We start from the raw sequence: 21,500 nt of genomic DNA on the forward strand, positions 1-21,500 counted from the left end.
TATCATTCAGTAAGAATTACAAATTAGGATACTCTCTTTAAACTCTAGTCACCCAATATCTTAATTTCTATTTTTTCTAGATGTCACTAGATAAAAATTTTTTTTAATCCTCTGGATTAACTGGGAGTCTACCTTTCTCTCCTTCATCTCAATCCCTTCTTCTGTCCTAGAGGGGCAAGCTCCAAATTCTCTCCTGTTTGAGGAGGCTTGGCTCTGGAGGAAGCCTATCCCTACTTCTCAAGTACACAATGGATATTAGAAGCACAAATATAGTGATCAATGTGCCCGGGTCCTCATGGACCCAGGGGACCCTTAAAAAGCTAAGGTGCTATTTTGGAATCAATTGAAAACAAGTTAATGAAATAAAGATCCCTTATCACAGTATTGAAGTTTAATATTATCTAGTGGAAAGAGTTTCAGGTGAATTTCTTATCACTGGCAGCCAGAAGAGATATCCAACTCCAAAAGGCATTTTTCTTTCTCTTCTTCTCTCTTCTGATAACACATAATCACACCCATCTGCCCAACACCATATAACTAAATATCAAGGGCTTTGGATCTGACTCCAATATTTGGTCCTGCTCCAGCTCCTCCCAGGAAACCACTAGCTTGCAGGTAACAGAGTGGCCACATAGAAACCAAACCAGTCTGTCCAAAAACAGGTTCTAGAGCAGCAGTGGCTGAGCACACCCTGCCTCAGGGCCTTTGCACTTGTTCCCTCTGCTTAGAGCACCGTCCCCCTGAATACTAGGATAGGGGATAGCTCTTGTCCCTGCCTTCTTCAGGTTTTAATCAAATGACATCTGACCAAGTTCAGCTTTCTCCCACCATCCTACCAAAATGGTGCCTCCGTTCAGCCTATCACCTTCTAATATCTTACCCTACTTTATTTTTTCCTTCAAAATACTAATCACTACTCAAAATTATTTTATTTTTGTATTTATTTTCTATCTCCCTTCCCCTTGAATATTAACTTAATGAAGTCATGAATTTTGTCTGCTCTGTATTCCGGAGCTTGGCACATAACATGTTACATATTAGGTGCTAGATGAATGAATGAATAGATTGAAGGGGCAAAGCCAAGGCCCATAAACAGGTCAACATCCCAAGGCCAAGCCATCCGTGAAAATAGGGAATGTGAGATTAGTTCGGTTACAAGCTGTACACTTCAGGCTACTAATTTAACTTTTCTGGACCAACATTTACTTGTCTCTAGTGGGTGAAGTTTGAAATACATGTCTCCTTCCAGTCCTAACATCCTATACACTATGATATGAGTTTGTAAATGATAATGTAACATGCAGCTGGTTGCAGGAGTCCTGGTCTTGAGTCTACCATGAGGCTCTGGGCATGAATAGTTGGAATAGGTATTTCATGATTTTGTTTTACATTCCAAATGTTTATAAGTTGAAAGACCAGCTTGAGTTATCCCAATTTCCTCAACACAGTGATAACTAAAATTTGATGCATCTGTCTTTATCTTGAGTCTAATCCTGCATTTTCCCCTGATACACACCTTCTTAGTCTTTTGTAAAAACAACAACAACAAAAAAAACATGATTTCATCATAAACTAAACAAATAGGTTCAATCTAAAATTTTATTTGTGAAAAATAGAAATAAATAGGATTGAAGATGAAAAAAAACTGAACAAAAAACTTCCCTGGAAATATTTTACATTATGAAAAGGTCATCAGAATGATAAATATGGATGGCCCATTTTAGCTAAAAGAATATCTTTAACTAATAGAAAAGTATAATTATGTTGCTGATGTCACTTCCGGTCATAATGACTTGGAGTATTATAGCCAAGAGAAAGTTATTAAAATGATTGGAAAAGTTTTTGCTTACTTATTTAAGCCTATTGACTTAAAGACTCTGGGCAGAGGCACAAAATACTCATTTGAATTGCAAATTGAATCCATCAACTAATGTTACATATTTTTTAAGTTAAATTTGCAACCCCAAGCCATTAATTCATAAACAATCTTCTGTAGAGTATATGAATTAGCCCATCAAAAAGATAATGATATAACATTATTGAACAACATAAAATAACTTCCTTTTATTTTTCCATAATGTCTGAGTTCCAGGTTTCCTGGCTCTCTCATAATGCCTGATGGTGCCGCAGGGCAAATATGTGTGAATTGCAGTTGCAATATGAAAAGTGACTCCGGAAAAAGTGTGTTGGGGCTTTCAAGTTGATTCCCTGTCAATAGCCTCTATATCAAACCGCCTCAGTGTCTAGGTCAAGCAATGCTTTTCATAGACGCGGGCGCTGTCAGGTCAACGCAAGATCTAAACACAGAGATGCGTGTACTCTGTCTTTTAAATCAGTCCCAATAACAATGATGTTCTGGGAGAGAGGGGGGATGCACAGGGGAGGAGCTGATCTGATATTACTTTATCATGAGTGTGTAGGATTCTCACAGCCTTTCACAGAGAAGTAGAATGTGAGAACTGATTCTAGGACTGATCTATCTCTACACAGGAGAACACCTCCAGTCTGCTCAGCCTTTTAGTTCTATGGCAAGAGACTCAAAGCCATTGGAGCTGACAAAAGCATACAGAGGTAGAGAACTTACTATGTGAGCAAGCACGACTACTCCAAAGATAACCAGAGAGAAAATAGAGATGTGTGCCCAGGTCCAAAGGAAATCTTGCCGTCCTCAAGAGTTAAACAGAATTTTGCTGTCTCTATACTCAATTCAATCAAAACAAAATTATACAACTATTTGACATTGTGTAGCCTCTGAATTAAATAAAGGAGTAAAGGGAAGAGAATTGTTTTTCATTTACATTGCATAGGGTGGAAATTCAAAACAGTCTGAATTATCAGTTTTACAATGCATTTTTGATCTTGATGCTTCGTCTAAAGTTGAATTCATTTTAAAAGAATATATATATAATCGCTAGTTGTGTCTGACTCTTGCAACCCCATGGACTGTAGCCTGTCAGCCTCCTTTGTCCATGGGGTTTCCCAGGCAAGAATACTGGGGTCGGTTGCCATTTCCTTCTCTAGAGGATCTTCCCAACCCAGGGATCAATCCCAAGCAGGCAGATTCTTTACCACTGAGTCACCAGGGAAGCTGAATCACTATGCTGGACAGCAGAAATTAATACAACATTGCAAACCAACTGTACTTCAATAAAAGAATTTTTAAAGTTGAGTTCATTTTATGTCACAATAACCAACCGAACAGTGGAAAGCTGGCTTAATCAACATTTCTTTCCGTTTGATACAAAACAATTAACATGACTTGATTATTTGACCAGATTGACACAGGCTTTTAACATCAATTGATATAGCTATGATCTCCTATCTTGATTTATCTATTACTAAAATAAAGATAAGAAGTGATATTCACAGCTTCTCTCAGCTGTATAATATCCATGAGGCCTTCAATTGCTTTCAACATTAATACTTTTCAGAGATATTAGTTTTCTCAGATTAAGGCAAAAGAAGGTGACTAAGAGAAAGGACTTTGAAGTCAGCCAGATTTGAGTTCAAATACTATGCCACTAATTAGGGAAATAGCCTTGCACAAGCTACATATCCTGTTAGTGCCTCAGTTTCTTCATCTTTAACATGGGATGATAATATAGCTACATCATCGCTTTTGTGAGAAACAAAAGTAAGGTCATGTCAACCAAACACATAGCATGGTTCTATGAGCCTAATAAAGGCTCAATAAACGTTGATTATTTCAATTAAATAAAAAACCTCTAAATGACAAAATCAAAGGAAAGTGTATCATTTTCAAGTATTATTTTATGTTTGTATTTCAATTAGAAAAGAGAAATAATGTTCAGAGAAATTTGCATTGAGTACATAAATAGATTCTCATGGGAAGTTATTTTCAAGAAATGAAAGAATGAAGATCTACAAAGTTTTCCTTCTATGAAAACATCAGACAGTGAAAGCTTCCTCAGCCTAACTTCAATCTCAATCAGAAAAAAAATTATAAATGCCCAGTTATGGGGAGTATGGAAGGGACAAATCTTCCTATTTCCAAGGAAGTTAGCTAAGCGTTAAAATGAAGACTTTTTAAACTTCATAAAGTTCCTCTTCCCAGTAGCCAACTGAACATTACTTTTAGACTCTGCCATCAGGGTGATGCCAGACTAATGCCCGCAATGTAACAGCTCCAGGCTTGTGAAATGGGTAGTTCTTATTTTGTGTTGCGTTGTTTTCCTATTTTGCTGTGCTTTCCTACATGGTCATCAAATATGATCTCCTTGGGAATTTGTAAAGCTCACTATACCATCCAAGGCATTTCTTCCTAAGGACATGCTGCCTCACTCCAGGCCCACTGGCTTTTAGCCCTTTGTATCAGCAATTATGGCATGTCAATGCTAGGCATGCTCAACAGGTGAGTGGGAGAGCTGGTCATAGCCAAAAGCACCTCAGTGACTCTCTTCCTATAGATGTTTTCTGCAATGCTTAAAGCCAAAAAGAGAATATTTGACTTGGTGATCCTCTCACTTTATGGGACGTATTTTTAATATTCTGACGCTATCACTTTGCTTCTGAAATGAAAGCCCGATGTAGACTTCCCTTACACTGTGGTGAGGCACGAAGTTGGAGTAGGAAGACTGAGGTTCACATCCCAGCTCTCTGCATTGAAGGCATAGCTGTGGACATTGGGCGTGCGAGTCATCTCGCTGAGACTCAGTTTACTGAGGCAATATATGAAGAATACAGAGAAAACACTGGAGAAATATTTTTGCAACTACCATTACTACAACTGTATTTTAATTAACTTTTATTGGAGTATAGTCGCTTTACAATGTTGTATTAGTTTCTACTACACAGCAAAGTGAGTCAGCTATATGTATACATATATACGCCCTCTTTTTTTGGATTTCCTTCTCATTCTATTACTACTACTATTATTCCATCTAAAAAAGAAAGAAGAACTTGTCTGGCTCATTCATAAAGCTAGTTTCCAGTAAATTTCAAACGACTTACTTTTTTCAGATTGGTCTTAATTTAAAAGACTTATCTTCATTGGTGGATTTGTGTAAATCTAGTTGGTAGATTGTATCAATATCAATACCCTGGTTGTGATATTGCACTAGAAAGAAAGAAAAAAAAAAAAAAGTCAGTCACTCAATCATGTCCAACTCTTTGTGACCCCATGGACTATAGCCGACCAGGCTCCTCTGTTCATGGAATTCTCCAGGCAAGAATATTGGAGTGGGTTGCCATTTCCTTCTCTGATGGATCTTCCCAACCCAGGAATCAAATCCGGGTCTCCCGTATTGCAGGTAAACTCTTTACCAACTGGGCCACTAGGGAAGACAGATATAGCACTACACTTTTGCAGAATGCCCCCACTGAGAAAGCTGGCTAAGAGGTACATGGGGTCTCTCTATATTATTTCTTATAACTGCACGTGAATTGACAGTTATCTCAATAAACATTTCAATTAAAAAATAAAAGCAAAATGTTCTTGTCATGGGGATAGTACTCAGAGACTGGCCTGAGGAAGAACCAGATTTACTCTCAAATGCCTCTTTGTAGCTTCATCACCATAATACCTAAGCATTCATGTGGACACCGTCTTTTCATCATAAATGAGAAGGTCATACTGTTGAACTGTAATCCATCCATTGATTTATGGTCCCAAGTTCCTCCAAGGATTTTCACAAATGCCTGTGATGTTTTCCAGTGCTGGACTTTGCATTTGGATCTGTGACTTAGATGACAGATGTGTGAAATCATATGTAGCCAGACAAATCCCAGGTGATAATACATTTGAGGGGACTCAAGCAGTGATGGATTAAGGCCCAATCAACCAGATCAGCTAATCTGAGCCCTCTTCAGTGACACTGGCCCTGATGCTTTAAAGGGGCACTCCCCAAAAAATTACTGTCCAGAAATAATATTTTATGTTCTGCCTCTCATCTTGTAGTTCTTCCTTTTTTACTGTAAATCCTGATTCCATTGGAGAAGCCCTGCATGTTTCTAGAGAACGATTATTATGCCTGGGATTAACATCTGCCTCTATTTACATGTTAACTTTGCATTTAAAATCTCATATTCCAAGTTATAATGGAATTACTAGGGTTGTCAGTTTGACTGACCCTTAACCATTTTTGAAAGTCTGACAAACGTAGAAGCTACAAAGTCAAGGACTTAAATAATAACTTCTGAGATGCTAAAGGGTTCACTCCAAAGAAACCCAACAACTCACATTCAAAAGATATACAAAATCCAAGATTCCCTAGGAAGAGGCTAATATAAGAAGTTGACCCCGAATCCTTTCCCAAGAGTAAACCTTATAATGCCATGAGTAGGCTTGCTTTCAAAATAGTTTATCTCACATATACTTTTATGGACATAGGAAGGAGGCAAGAAAAGTCATACTTCAGCATAGCAGTAAAAGACTACAACAGAAGATAAAGAGCTAAGCAAAAAGAAAAAGCAAAGAGTGTTTTGAGTTCTTCCACAAAGACCCCTCAAATGCTGTATGATCCATGTACTTCCAGGGTGCTCCGCTTAATTTCATCAAAGGGAGGCTTCCACAGTTTACTCTTCTGTCATTCTTCTGGGCCTCTTACCTGATTTTTGCTGTGAAGACCAACTTCGGACAATATTTTTCTTCTCCACTGTTGACTGAAGTGCTTATCTAAAATGGTTTCCTGCCTCCACCACTGCATGCCAGCTGTGGGCCTCTAAGAAGGTCTGCCTGGCAGGCTCTGGAAAATGAAGATCACATTTGTAGCAAGGCTCTGATGTCATTCGTTATGTGGCGTAAGCTTGAGAAGCACATCAAAGAGCATTCCTATCCATGTCTTTGATCTGAACTTGTTTCCTTACCTGACTTTCATTTCTACCCTGAAACCCCATTATGCTATTGTTCTTAGGCCATCTTAAAGATGACACTCCACCCCAGCACAGCATTCCAGTGGTTCACTGAGCTAAAGCCCTTTTTAAAACAGACCTGCCTGTTTTAAATACACAATGATGTATTTTCTTGGCTGAAATGCATTAACACAAACTTTGGGCAGGAGGTTTCAAAGAGTAGGACCTCACGCTTGTAACTGCATGGTGTCCCTCTCCCCTCAGCCTACTCTTGTGCTAAAACAAAACCAAAACACAAACAAAAAACGGCCAATAATGTAGCAATGAAACTGAATTCTGGCCCATATTCCCAAGAGCAAGCAGAGTGAACTAAACAGAAATAAAGCAGAGGCAAGGAGAATATAAAACTTCTCATCCATTTTGTCCCTTTTGCTTCTATTTGCAGGACTCTTTATGGTGTGTGTGTGAAGGCAGATGTCTGTATTCTTCTGAGATGATATTAAGAAAAACAAAGCAGTAACAAAGCAAGTATTATCATGCGAAGGGAACAAAGGTAAAATGTACAAGTCAGGTAAAATTATTCAGATTAAAAAAATTTTAGAGAAATTTCCTGGCGGTTCAGTGGTTAAGATTTCACGTTTCCAATACAAGGGGTGAGGATTTGATCCCTGGTCAGGGAACTAAGATCCCACATGCTGTACAGTGAAGTAAAAAAAAAATTTTTAACTTTTGTTTTTAATACTCTCTAATCCAAGGGTCTGCAAACTACAGACCAAAGGCCAAATCCAGCCTGCCACCTCTTCCATGCCCATCAGTCTATTCATTGTCTATGGCTGCTTTTGTTCCATGATGGAAAAATGAAGCAGTGATACCAGAGACAGAATGGAGCATAGAACCTAAAATAGTTACTATTTTGACGAAAAATTTTGTCAGTCTCTTATCTAATCTTCAGAGGGGAACTCATAGTATTTAGAAATTGAATTATATTTGCACACTTTTACAGTCTTTGAATAACTCCATATTAAAACCCACCAATTTCTATGTTTTATATAGAAAAGAATGTGTGTGGGGGAGGGGTGTCGTGTGTCCATGCACAAGTGGATGCCCTCAGACAAAATATAAAAGACACTTGCTAGGAGAGCTTCCTGAATACTCAGAGGTTCGGTGTTTCAGAGGGTCAGCTGTGGGATGATGCAGACTCCACTCAGAGCCAAGAGCTGGAAGACAGAGTGGCCATGACGTCACCTGGGACAAGGCATTTAGCCTCCACTTTCTCACCTTCGGAATGGGAATCCTTAGGCCTTCCTCTTAGGGTTGTGGAAATCAAATGAAATTATCTCCGTGTGTAAAGCCTTTGTTCAGCCGTGAATTGCAAAAATCTAAGTTGTTGTTATTATGCAGTATCCTGAATGTTTCCCATATAAATGTGATATTCTGAGCAAGGGTGTCTCAGCCAACTGATTCATGCAGTCCTCATTCTCCGTTAAGGTGAACTCCCTTTCTCCATGCCCTACAAGTTCTCTATATGCATCAAGGCACCATCTCAAAGAAAGCATCATTTAAAATGAAGACGTCTGACTGTTGTACAGAGTGAAAGAAGTCAGAAGGAGAAACACAAATATCGTATATTAACCCATATATACGGAATCTAGAAAAATGGTACAGATGATATCATTTGCAAAACAGAAACAGAGACACAGACACACAGAGCAAACGTATGGACGCCAAGGGGAGAAGGCAGGGAATGAGATGGATTGGGAGATCGGGGTTGCCATACATACACATGCACACCAAATGTTAATAATTGACTAGTAAGGATCTACTGGGCTTCCCTGGTGGCTCAGAGGTTAAAGCGTCTGCCTTGAATGCGGGAGACCTGGGTTCGATCCCTGAGTCGGGAAGATTCCCCTGGAGAAGGGAATGGCAACCCACTCCAGTACTCTTGCCTGGAGAATCCCATGGAGGGAAGAGCCTGGTAGGCTACAGTCCACGGGGTTGCAAAGAGTCGGACACGACTGAGTGACTTCACTCACTCACTCACTCAAGAATCTACTACTATATAGCTCAAGGAACTTAAATCAGTGCTCTGTGGTGACCTAAATGGAAATGAATCAAAAAAAGAGAGGATATGGCTATACGTAGAGCTGATTCACTTTGCTGTTCAGTAGAAACTAACATGGAGAAGGCAATGGCACCCCACTCCAGTACTCTTGCCTTGAAAATCCCATGGATGGAGGAGCCTGGAAGGCTGTAGTCCATGGGGTCGCTGAGGGTCGGACATGACTGAGCGACTTCACTTTCACTTTTCACTTTCATGCATTGGAGAAAGAAATGGCAACCCACTCCAGTGTTCTTGCCTGGAGAATCCCAGGGACGGGGGAGCCTGGTGGGCTGCCGTCTATGGGGTCGCACAGAGTCGGACACGACTGAAGCGACTTAGCAGCAGAAACTAACACAACATTGGAAAGCAACTATACTCCAATATCCCCTCAATAAAAATTAATTTGAAAAAAAAGAAGTCCGAGACCAAGGACCACCACATGGGATGCTTGGTCCAGGTCCACATCTGGAGCAATTTCAAAGTAATCTTCATCGAAGTTCTCCATTTGCTCCCACCATCGCTTGCAGTTTGTTCTTCAGTCTTTCAGGATCTGACGCGTCCTCCTTTAGCTGTCCGCAGCTTCTTTCATACCTGTCCCCGCTCCCTCCCTCTCTCCCCACTGTCCCCCTTCAATCCCACCCCAGTCCCCTTTGATCCTTTGCTCATTTCTAATTCTGAAGGCCCTTTGAGAAAGGGGGAGGGGAGGGAAACAAAAGGTTAATTTTCTCCAGCCGGCCCAGGCCGACTTAATGTAACAGAAGGCAGCAAATTGTATTGATTTAGTGACATGCAACTGTCCAGAAAGAGCTATTTATACATTATTCAGGACAAACACTGTCATAATGGACAAACAGCAGCAGCATCTGGGATGTTAATGTCTACAAATAAGATTATTCTTTGAAAGGATTAGGATGAAGCATTTTGTGTAATTAGATTTCTCCGTTTCAGGAATGAATTGCCTTTTAGCAGTAAAAGCTGTCACTGAGGGAGCCATTAGCTCCTTATAACTGAATTAAATGCATAATTAGTGACATGATCACATTAGGATTTGTTTCGTTTTTAACTAATCTGAGGGGGGAGGCGGGGGAGGGAGGAGGCTCGGGGAGCGGGAGGCGGTGCCATTTCCAGGTCATTGCGGCCCTTCCTCGACTGGGATAGGCCTCAGCTGGCGTGCTGAAGTTGGTAAAAGTCAGGCGTGTGTGAATCAGGGCCCGGGCCTCGCCACGGCGACGGCCGGGCTATTCATCACTGGGTGGTGGGTGACAGTGACTGATGGGCTAGGCCCGGGCCTGGCACTTCACCAGTGCAAGAATCATACGAGCCAGGGAGCGGAATGACAGCTGGAGCGCTGTGTCAAGTGGTGGAGAGACCAGAGCTATTAATAATGTGTGCCACAGGATCTCGGGCGCAAGAAAACAATGATTTAGACATTGGTGAGAATAAAGATTTTACATTTAGTCCAGGGGTGGCTCTCCTCCTTGGCACTTTGGAGAAGAAATCACTATGCAATCAGCACGTATGAAAATCAGGCAATGCATACATTAGCATCTGGCCAGTGAGGGAGGGGTGGTAGGTTTCAATCCTTGCATTGGCTAGAGATGCTGTTAATCCCATCCTCCTGACATCTCTGCAAATGCCTTGAGGTAGCAGGAGGGAATGAGTCAGGAGACAATGAGGAGGCCTTTGCATCTGCTCTGCTGGCTCACTTGAGCCCTTCTGCTCTTCTTTGTTGAAAGTCCGCTCCCCTCAGCACTGCTTTGGGTGCTGTAGGAATGAAGAGGTGGGGGCATTGTCTTTACCTTTGAGGAACTCAAGGGAGCTGAAAGGGAGCTGGGACTCCAAGCTTGTATTGTTGAAAGGCACTGACATTTTCTTTGCTTGAACGGACCCCCAGTTTTGTTACTTGGTCTAAAAGTTAGGTTGAGAAGGAAAACGGGAGAATAACAAAGGAGGCTTGATAAGGATGATTCCATTCAAATTGCTCAAAATTAAGCAAGACGTCCACCTGTAGAGGCAGGACTAGGGAACTGTAATGTGGGAGTGAGAATGGTCATTGAGTTTCTAGAGAAGCTACCTCCTGGCTGGGCCTGAACAGTCTGTTACTGGGGGCGTTGGAAGTTTCTGGACATTAGCTTCCAGATAGCTTCAGGTCAAGAGTGATGGGGGTTTCTCCAAGGAGCAGAGGAACGGAGAGCAATTTAAAAACTCCAATCCCTTCTTCCCTACCACTGGAGTCAACAGAATAACTTCATCTGGAGATCCATGATGACTGGGTTTACCAGCCCAGGGTCACCTTTTGACAGAGTCCATCTTGAAGCCAAGAAATAAATTAGAATCTGGTGACTAGATGAATACACCCGCAAATGTAAAGCCTGAGGACTATGATTAAGACATGTTGCTACAGAAAGAAAGATTTTGACTCATGATTGGCAAAGATGGTTGTGAGAAAATGTCACTGATAACCATGATGATTCTGTAAGATGTTCTTTGTGACATCCTAAGGGATGGCTGGGTTCTGTTAAACTCTTGTTAACCTTTTCTGTCCCATATCAAATCCTCTTAACTCATGGCTCAGCAAACATCAACAGAAAAAGAAGCAGAGATCCTTATTCTTTAAAGTGACCATTTTGATATAACTTAAAATTTTAGAGCAGACTTCTGTGAATTGCTTGAGAAAATAACCTTCATAATGTTATGCCTGGGAAATGTATGTTAAAATTCACATATAACCTTTATATATTGGTGAGCATTAAGATTTCCTGTTCTTTGAGGCAAATATTGACCTTGACTTCACCTCGGTCAATATTTACCTCTTAGGTCAATAGATCTTGATGTTCACCTCAACAGAAGTCAATATCTACTTATTATCTCATTTCTATCTGTCAGGTAGCCGTGTGTAATCAGTAATGCGAATTTTCTTCCCTTATGCATTTCCTGAGGTTAAGATGGGATTAATTTTGGACCTTCTGCTTTCCATTTGCTAAATACCTTCTCCCCACAGGAGTTAATGGAAGTTTTGTATAGAATATTAACTATGTATTTTCATCTTCTTCCATTGCTTTGTCTCTGCCACTCATCCCAAATGAAGGTAGGGTAAAATGTCATAATATGAGAACCTCGTTCATTTATTCAACAAGTATTTATTGTCCACCATATATTTGGCATCAAGATACATGCTGAGTATACAGTCAAGATATAGCTGGACATGATTCTTGCCCTCAGGAAGCTTACTGTCAAGTGTGTGCATGCATGCTAAGTCACTTCAGTCCTATCTAATTTTGTGTGACCCTATGGACTCTAGCCCACCAGGCTCCTCTGTCCATGGGATTCTCCAGTTAAGAATACTGGGGTAGGGTACCATTCCCTTCTCCAAGGGATCTTCCTGACCCAGGGATCAAGCCCAGGTCTCTTATATTGCCTGCACTGGCAGGTGGGTTCTTACCACTAGTGCCACCTGGGAAGCCCATTGTCAAGTGCTGCTACTGCTGCTAAGTTGCTTCAGTCGTGTCCGACTCTGTGCGACCCCACAGACAGCAGCCCATCAAGCTCCCGTCCCTGGGATTCTCCAGGCAAGAACACTGGAGTGGGTTGCCATTTCTTTCTCCAATGAATGCAAGTGAAAAGTGAAAGTGAAGTCGCTCAGTCATGTCCGACCCTCAGGGACCCCATGGACTGCAGCCTGCTAGGTTCCTTTGTCCATGGGATTTTCCAGGCAAGAGTACTGGAGTGGGTTGCCAGTGCCTTCTCCGTTGTCAAGTGCAATACTTACCAAATCCCAATTGTGGGTGCCAGACAGGCTGTAGTTGCATTACCAGAAGATGCACAGAAAGCATCCATATACCCAACGGTGTGCTGAATGGACCTTTGAAGAAGGAAGAAAGAAGGTCCCAATTTGTTGAATTTTCTGATTTTCATAGTGTAAATAGCCCAAGCAGCGTCAGTTTCCAGCAACCGGTATGAAGTTACTGATACAGAATGGGAAGAGATGCACAGCATCACGACTCCACTCACACGGGCTCCAGCACAGCCCAGCTTCATCCAGGTGTATTCACTGTTAGCACATCTTTGGTTTAGTATTTGTGCGCCATTCTCCTCCTTCTCCTCCTCTGCCTCTTCCTTTTTCTTTTCTCTTTCTCTTACTCTCTGCATAATATTTTGGGGAGGGGACAACTTTTTAAACACACATATTCCAAATCCCAAATCAGTAAAGCTGCAGGGAAGATTCAGGATGTGTGGAAAACCCCACAGGTGACTCTAATACATGGCCAGACTAAGGAACACTGGCCCAGTCTGGAGGACATCATACAATTTTACTTATTCAATTCTGAAATTCAGAGCCTCACAGATTCCATCTAGACCTTTATCGAAGGAGGAAGCAAATGAACTTCCCTGGATTCTTTCACCATGAGCTGACACCCTGGCCTTCTATCCACCTTTTGCTTGTTCTAATTTTTATGGGAGTATAGTTGACTTGGGCTTCCCTGGTGGTGCAGCTGGTAAAGAATCTACCTGCAATACAGGAGACCTGGGTTTGATTCCTGGGTTGGGAAGATCCCCTGGAGAAGGGAAACCGCTACCCACTCCAGTACTCTGGCCTGGAGAATTCCATGGACTATATAGTCCGTGGGGTCGCAGAGAGTCAGACACAGTTGAGTGACTTTCACTTACTCACTTATAGTTGATTTGCAATTTCATGTTAGGTTCGGGTGCTGGCTTAAAAAATATTCACAACCTAAAAATTGAGAGTTATGTTTTATTCGGTGGGAGTTTTTAGGACTTCAGACCTGGGAGACAGCGTCTCAAGTAACCCTGAGAGAACTGCTCTGAGGAGGGGAGGGGAGGAGCCAGGTTATATAGAGGTTTTGCAACAATGGGCAGGTAGTCTGAACATCAAAAGATTATTGTTGATTAAAGAAAACCAGCTATCTCAAGTTAAGGAATTTAGCACGTTTCTGTGTGTGGGAAGATGCAAGAATCTGGGCTTACTGAAATCATGCCTTTGATTGGCACCTGGCTGTCTGGGGCCAGAATCCTGTGTTTTCACATCCTGAGCTTCCTTTCCTCAGGGCTGGCTGTAGGGAGTGGCTGTAGCCTGATGCCTGCTAGAGAGCCAGTATTCTTCTCCTTTCTGAGTTTCCTTAGGGCACACAGGCTCTCACTGAAGGGCTGCAATCTAATGACTGTCATCTTTGCTTACTGATATGGCAGGAAATATTCCAGTTCTCACAGGTGTACAGCAGAGTGAATCGGTTATACATATAAACACATCGACTCTTTTTTGTAAAGATTCTCTTTCCCTATAGGCCGATACAGGGTATTGAATAGAGCTCCCTGTGCTATACAGCAGGTCCTTATCAGTTATCTATTTTATATACAGGAGTGTGTATATGTCAGTCCCAATCTCCCGGTTTATCCCTCCCCCTCCTTATCCCCTTCCTTAATCACAAATTTGTTTCTACATTCATGACTCGACTCTACTTCTTGCACATGGTTTTAATGTTTGATTTTTCATAACCTAACCCTCACCAGATCATTCTCCATAAAATCTAATTTTAACTTTTCCTTCTTCACTCTATTCATGTAGAAAAATTACTCCAAAAGGCTCTGCACCTAGCCAGCGTGACAAGACTCTAACTATAAACTGAAAGCGGTACATGAGGGAATAAGATTTAGTCAGCTGTTCGAATGATCAAGGAGTGCCTTTAAATCATTGATAAAGAACTTAAGGATGGGCTTGGATGTTTTTAAAGCTTGTTCATTTACTCCTGGGAATGCTTTTGTAACTTCTGGATAAATTTAGCTGTTAAACTCTCTCTTAATTTATGTTTCAGTGAACATATCTGTTTACAAGACTGATCAAACCGTAATTATAGTTACGAAATTGTTGTTATATGGCAGCCTGAACGGGAGGGGAGTTTGGAGGAGAATGGATGCATGTATATGTACAGCTGAGTCCCTTTTCCTGTTCACCTGAAGCTATCACAACATTGTTCGTTAATTGGTTATATCCCAATACAAAATAAAGGGCTTCTCTTGTGGCAAAGCTGGTAAAGAATCTGCCTGCAATGCTGGAGACCTGGGTTTGACCTCTGAGTTGGGAAGATCCCCTGGAGAAAGGGAAAGGCTACCCACTCCAGTATTCTGGCCTGGAGAATTCCATGGACTATAGAGTCCATGAGGTCGCAAAGAGTTGGACACAACTGACTGACTTTCACAATACAAAATAAAAAGCTTTAAAAAAGGAAATTGAACTGTAGACTTTCCCCATGACAGCATTCAACCACAACCTAGGGATGGATATGCTGTTTTGATGAAGCACTGGAATGAAGAGCAGTGCTGATCTGCAACATCACTAGGCTGCCAGGTGGACGGGTCCTTTGAACAGCAGGATCCAACCAGCACTGTACTCATCTGCCTTGCAGGACTGCCTCAAAGTAGCCAGCCCAGTTTTGAGGAAGGGCGGAGGTTTACTGTTCCAAAAGACTTGTCAGCAATCCAGCTACTAGCTATGTCATCCCCAAAAAGTTGCTTAACCTCTTGAATCTCCATTTTTCATTAATAAAATAATAATAATACGCCTCTCATATTTTTGTTGTGAGGATTAAGTGAGATATAAATAAATCAACTAACATAATCTGAGGACTGGAAGAACTCTGCCCACTCCCGCTGCAACCACCACTCACAGAATGATCACAGTGAAGACAGTCTTTTATCAATATTTTAATGTATCACATATATGCACACATACACACATACAAATATACAAATACGCCTTCATAAAGTACAAATTAAAAAATGGAGAGGGCTTCCCAGGTGGCACTAGTGGTAAAGAACCCACCTGCCAATGCAGGACACATAAGAGACATGGGTTTGATCCTTGGGTTGGGAAGATGCTGTGGAGGAAAAAATGGCAACCCACTCCAGTATTCTTGCCTAGAGAATCCCCATGGACAGAAGAGCCTGGTGGGCTACATTCCATAGGGTCACAAAAGTCATGCATGACTGAAATGACCTAGCACAAAAATGGAGAGTGACGAAGAAATAATGGTGATAGTGATGACAATGATTTAAAAAAAAAAAAAAAGAGGATGAGTAGAAAGCAGAGCTTATAGTAACAAAAAATACCTGTTTGTCATTGACAGAACAGATTTATCACTTGGTATAATGTGTGTTGGAAAATTATCACAATAGTTAATCATTGAAATACTATTGGAAATAGAATTCAAAATTTTTACAAAAGAAGTTAATTCTATCGTTTACTTTCAAAAGCCAAGATGATCGATATTTTCTCTAGGAGTAAAGATTATTAGGGGCTTCCAGGAGGCACAGTGGCAAAGAATCCGCCTGCCAATGCAGGAAATACAAGAGATGAGAGTTCAATCCTTGGGTCGGAAAGATCCCCTGAAGTAGGAAATGGTAACCCACACCAATATTCTTGCCTGGAAAATTCCATGGTTAGAGGGGCCCAGTGGTCTGCAGTCCATGGGTCGCAAAGAGTCAGATACCACTGAGCGACTGAGCACACACAAAGATAACTTTATGAAAACTTAAATCTCTAAGAAACAGCCCCCCTGAAATTTCTCACTTAGCTAGGCTAACAATGGCCAGTTTTGAACACCAACCAGGTGAAGACATATCAAGTCTTTTTCATTCTGGCATTTCCAAAGAGGAAGTACTAATATAGAAATGTAGTTCCTGTGAATGAAACTTAGATTCATTCAAAAACATCATAATATTATTTGTACTTTCCCAGAAACAGTCTAATATATATGTACAGTTGACCCTTGAACAAGCCTGGCATTTAAGACACTGACCCCCACATAGTCAAAAATCCATGTACAACTTTTGACCCCTTAACACTTAACTATTAATAGCATGCTATTGGTGAGAAGACTTACCTATAACATAAAAAGTCAATTTTATGTATACATAAATTTTGTATGTATACATATATTTTATTGTTTTATATATATAATTTATATATATACATATATACATTTTGTATATATACATATATTCTGTATTCTTAAAATAAATTAAAGAAAGGAAATGTTATTAAGAAAATCAAGCATGCGTGCTAAGTCTGACTCTCTGCATAGCATGCACACATGATTTTCTTAATAACATGTTACGTTATAGGTAAGTCTTCTCATCAATAATATGTACTTATTGGGAAAGATTTACATATTAGTGGACCCATGCAAGTTCAAACCTGTGTTGTTCAAGAGTCAGCTGTATATTCACTTGCATGGTTATGGTTGTTTAAAGTTCAATATTAAGCTCCAAACCAAGTTCTGCAAAGAAACCCTAAAGTCTGCATCTCTCAGAGATGCCTCTCCTGTAGACCCCAAGAGGGCTCTCTTTTCACAAACTCTCAACAACTGAAGTGGTAAGGTGTTTACTGAAATGAGCTCAGCCTTGTAGGTGATCTGCTTCTGGCTTAGATGACTCTTGCACTCAGGAGGGACTCAGGTATTGTAGACATTGCTGTGAACAAACTGTTCTGCCTCTCTGGCTCGCTTCATTTACCTAGAGAGGTAAATAACAGGCACCACAGAAGTTCCCAGCTGCTTTTCACTGTCTTATTACTTTATTTTCCATCTCAGATGTACAATATAGAATTCAGTCAAAAGAAAAACAGCTTCCAGCGGCACCGATACTCATTTCCAATAGAGATCTGTTAAGTCCAACACAGTTAAAATGGCGATCATTTCAGTTTTAAACTGACTGTGACGAAAATCAATAGATCTCCTTCACCTCTGAAAAACTGGGTTCAGATCTGAATTTGCTCTCAAGTGAAATCAATTTGGTGGCCTCTTAACCCAGTGTCTGGGAACCACTGATCCCCATCACACGATCACCCTGTTGCTTTTATTCAGCCTGGTTGCCTTTACTCGAGAGAGACAAAGGATCATAGGTGAGAGAAAAGCCAAGATGGGGTTGAGAATGAAAGTTGACTTAGGATAAATCTGACAGCCACCGCTCAGGTGATAGGAATGCTTCACAGGGTAGAGTCTTGATGAGGAGGACAAAGAAGGGCAGTACATTTCATATCTTGATGTCAGCGTTCATATTTCTATATAGAGCTTCTCTCTCTTGTGCTGATTCTGGGTATGATGCTGGTTTCCCTTGCTTGTATGAAATTGAAATGAAATTGACACTTAAAAATTCACAATGAAAGTAAGACTAGGGGGATGTCCCCGTGGCCCAGTGCCTGGGATGCCCAAGGCAGAGGAGACTGGGTTTTATCCGTGGTCAGGAAACTAAATCCTCCATGTTGCAACTAAAGACCCTGCATGGCACAACTAGAACCTGGTGCAGCCAAATAAATAAATAAATATCAGTTCAGTTCAGTTGCTCAGTCGTGTCCGACTCTGAGACCCCATGGACTGCAACTCGCCAGGCTTCCCAGTCAATCACCACCTCTCAGAGCTTGCTCAAACTCATGTCCATCGAGTCCGTGATGCCATCCAACCATCTCATCCTCTGTTGTCCCCTTCTCTTCCCACCCTCAATCTTTCCCAGCATCAGGATCTTTTCTAATGAGTTGGCTCTTCACATCAGTTAGCCAAAGTATTAGAGTTTCAGCTTCAGCATCAGTCCTTCCAATGAATATTCAGGACTGATTTCCTTTAGGATTGACTGGTTGGATATCCTTGCAGTCCAAGGGACTCTCAAGAGTCTTCTCCAACACCACAGCTCAAAAGCATCAGTTCTTCAGCGCTCAGCTTTCTTTACAGTCCAACTCTCACATCCATACGTGGCTACTGGAAAAACCATAGCTTTGACTAGATGGACCTTTGTTGGCAAAGTAATGTCTCTGCTTTTTAATATGCTGTCTAGGTTATTCATAGCTTTTCTTCCAAGGAGCAAGCATCTTTTAATTTCATGGCTGCAGGCACCATCTGCAGTGATTTTGGAGCCCCCCAAAATAAAGTCTGTCACTGGTTTCATTGTTTCCTCATCTATTTGCCATGAAGTGATGGAACCAGATGCCATGATCTTAGTTTTCTGAATGTTGAGTTTTAAGACAACTTTTTCACTCTTCTCTTTAACGTTCATCAAGAGGCTCCTTAGTTCTTCGTTTTCTGCCATAAGAGTGGTGTCATCTGATGTTATTGATATTTCTCCCGGCAATCTTGATTCCAGCTTGTGCTTTATCCAGCCCAGCATTTTGCATGGTGTACTCTGCGTATAAGTTAAATAAGCAGGGTGACAACATGCACCCTGATGTACTCCTTTCCCAATTTAGAACCAGTCTATTGGTCCATGTCCGATTCTAACTGTTGCTTCTTGACCTGCATACAGATTTCTGAGGAGGCAGGTCAGGTGACCTGGTATTCCCATCTCTTTAAGAATTTCCACAGTTTGTTGTGATCCACACAGTCAAAGGCTTTGGCATAGTCAATAAAGCAGAAGTAGATGTTTTTCTGGAACTCTCTTGCTTTTTCAATTATCCAACAGATGTTGGCAATTTGATCTCTGGTTCCTCTGCCCTTTTTAAATCCAGCTTGAACATCCAGAAGTTCACATTAATAATAATAATGTAAGACTAGATATTGAAAGCAAGATTTTTAAAAATTTATAGTTGCTATTTAGAATTTTAAGTCTTCAAAAACCAAAAGTTTAAAGCAATATCCAAATTCAACCAGGTGTTCATGTGACAAACATGTTCTGACTTGATTTTTTTTTTGTTACTGACATGCTCAGTATAAAATATATAAATATAAAGATGTCTATGGTAATTCTTTTTTTTTTTTTGACAGAGTTATTGGCCATTATTACTGATGTTGAACACGTAAATATTTTCAATTAGGTCATTCTTTAAAATATTTTATTAATTTTGAAATTTGGGGATTCAGCTTTTCAGGACGTTAAAGAATTGAACTTTACTTCTTGTGAAAATTATGCTTTGGATATGTAGTCAATGGCTAAGCCAATAGAGATTATATTTCTCTTTAATAATAATAAAATGTGAACTGAAATTAATAGCTGTAACCCACTTTTTTGCAATTCTTTCATTCATATACTTTAAGCATCACCATTATTGAAATTCTTTTACTGATTCAAAGTCACCAAAGTATTGTGTTGGCCAGTAAAATCGTTTGGGTTTTTCTATACTATGTAACAGAAAACCCAAACAAACTTTTTGCCCATCCTAAACTCTCTTGCCTCAGGCCTTTGCCTGGGCTATTCCCTGGGGCTCTCCATTCTTCTCCCTTCCACATCTTCACCTAACCAATACTTCCTCCTTTCCTTTTCTGTTTTAAGTATATAATTGAATGATTGTTAGTAAATTTATGGAATTGGACAACCAGCACCAAAATCCAGCTTTAGAACATTTTGATCATCTCAAAAGGATCCTTTGTACTAGTTTTCAGCCAACCCCCATTCCCACTCCCAGCTCCAGGCAACCTGCTTTGTGTCTCTTCCTTTTGGAGCTTTTCATACAAACAATATCACACAGTATGTGGTCTTTTGCGTCTGACTTCTTTCACTGGAGTAATTCTGACTTCCTAGAATGAGTTGCAAAACTCATTTTCTAGAAAAGTTTGTGAAGGATCGATGTTATCTATTCTCTATATGTTTGATGAAATTCATCTGTGAAACCATCTGTGTCAGGACGTTTTCCTTGTGGGAATGTTTTACCTTTTATAGGTCTATTCAAACTTTCTATCTTTTCATGAGTCAGTTTTGGTAGTTTGTGTCTAAGAATTTGACCATTTCATCCAAGTTTTCTAATATTGATATAAAGTTACTCATAGGATTCTCTTTCAATTCTTTTTATTTCTGCAAGGATACTCATGATGTCCCCTTTTACATGCTTTATTTTCTTTTTTTTAATTTCTGTACATTTGTAGACTTAACAAAATTTCTTTCCATTGCTGATTTCTAATTTAACTCCATTAGATCAGAGAATATATTTGATACAATTTTTATTTGTCAATTATACCTCAGTAAAGCTGGAAAACATGAGAATGACTCATCAAACAAAGAATATCAATAAAGAGATAGAAGTTATTTTTAAAAGAACCAGATGGAAATTTTATTTATTTAAGGTATGCATGTGATCCCCTGGAGAAGGGAATGGCAACCCACTACAGTATTCTTGCCTGAGAGTTCCATGAACAGGGGAGCCTCGTGGGCTATAGTTGATGGAGTCACAAAGAGTTGGACACAACTGAGCAACTAACACACACATACACACACATACATGTGATAAGGTAATATTTGCATACATTGTGAAACGATCAATCCAATCAAGTTAATTAACACATACATCACCTCACACTGTAACTTTTTTTTTTTTTTAAACCAGGGACTGCGGATGGTGACTGCAGCCATGAATCAGAAGACAGTTGCTCCTTGGCAGGAAAGCTATGACAAACCTAGACTGTGTGTTGAAAAGCAGAGACATTGCTCTGCCAACAAAGGTCCATATAGTCAAGACTATGGTCTTCCCAGTGGTCATGTGCAGTTGTAAGAGGTGGACTGTTAAGAAGGCAGAGCACCAAAGAATTGATGCCTTCGAACTGTGGTGCTAGAGAAGACTCCTGAGAGTCCCTTGGACAGCAAGGAGATCAAATCA

Source organism: Bison bison, unplaced genomic scaffold (assembly GCF_000754665.1).
Source record: "Bison bison bison isolate TAMUID 2011002044 unplaced genomic scaffold, Bison_UMD1.0 scf7180017864228, whole genome shotgun sequence".
Taxonomy (NCBI): Eukaryota; Metazoa; Chordata; class Mammalia; order Artiodactyla; family Bovidae; genus Bison; species Bison bison.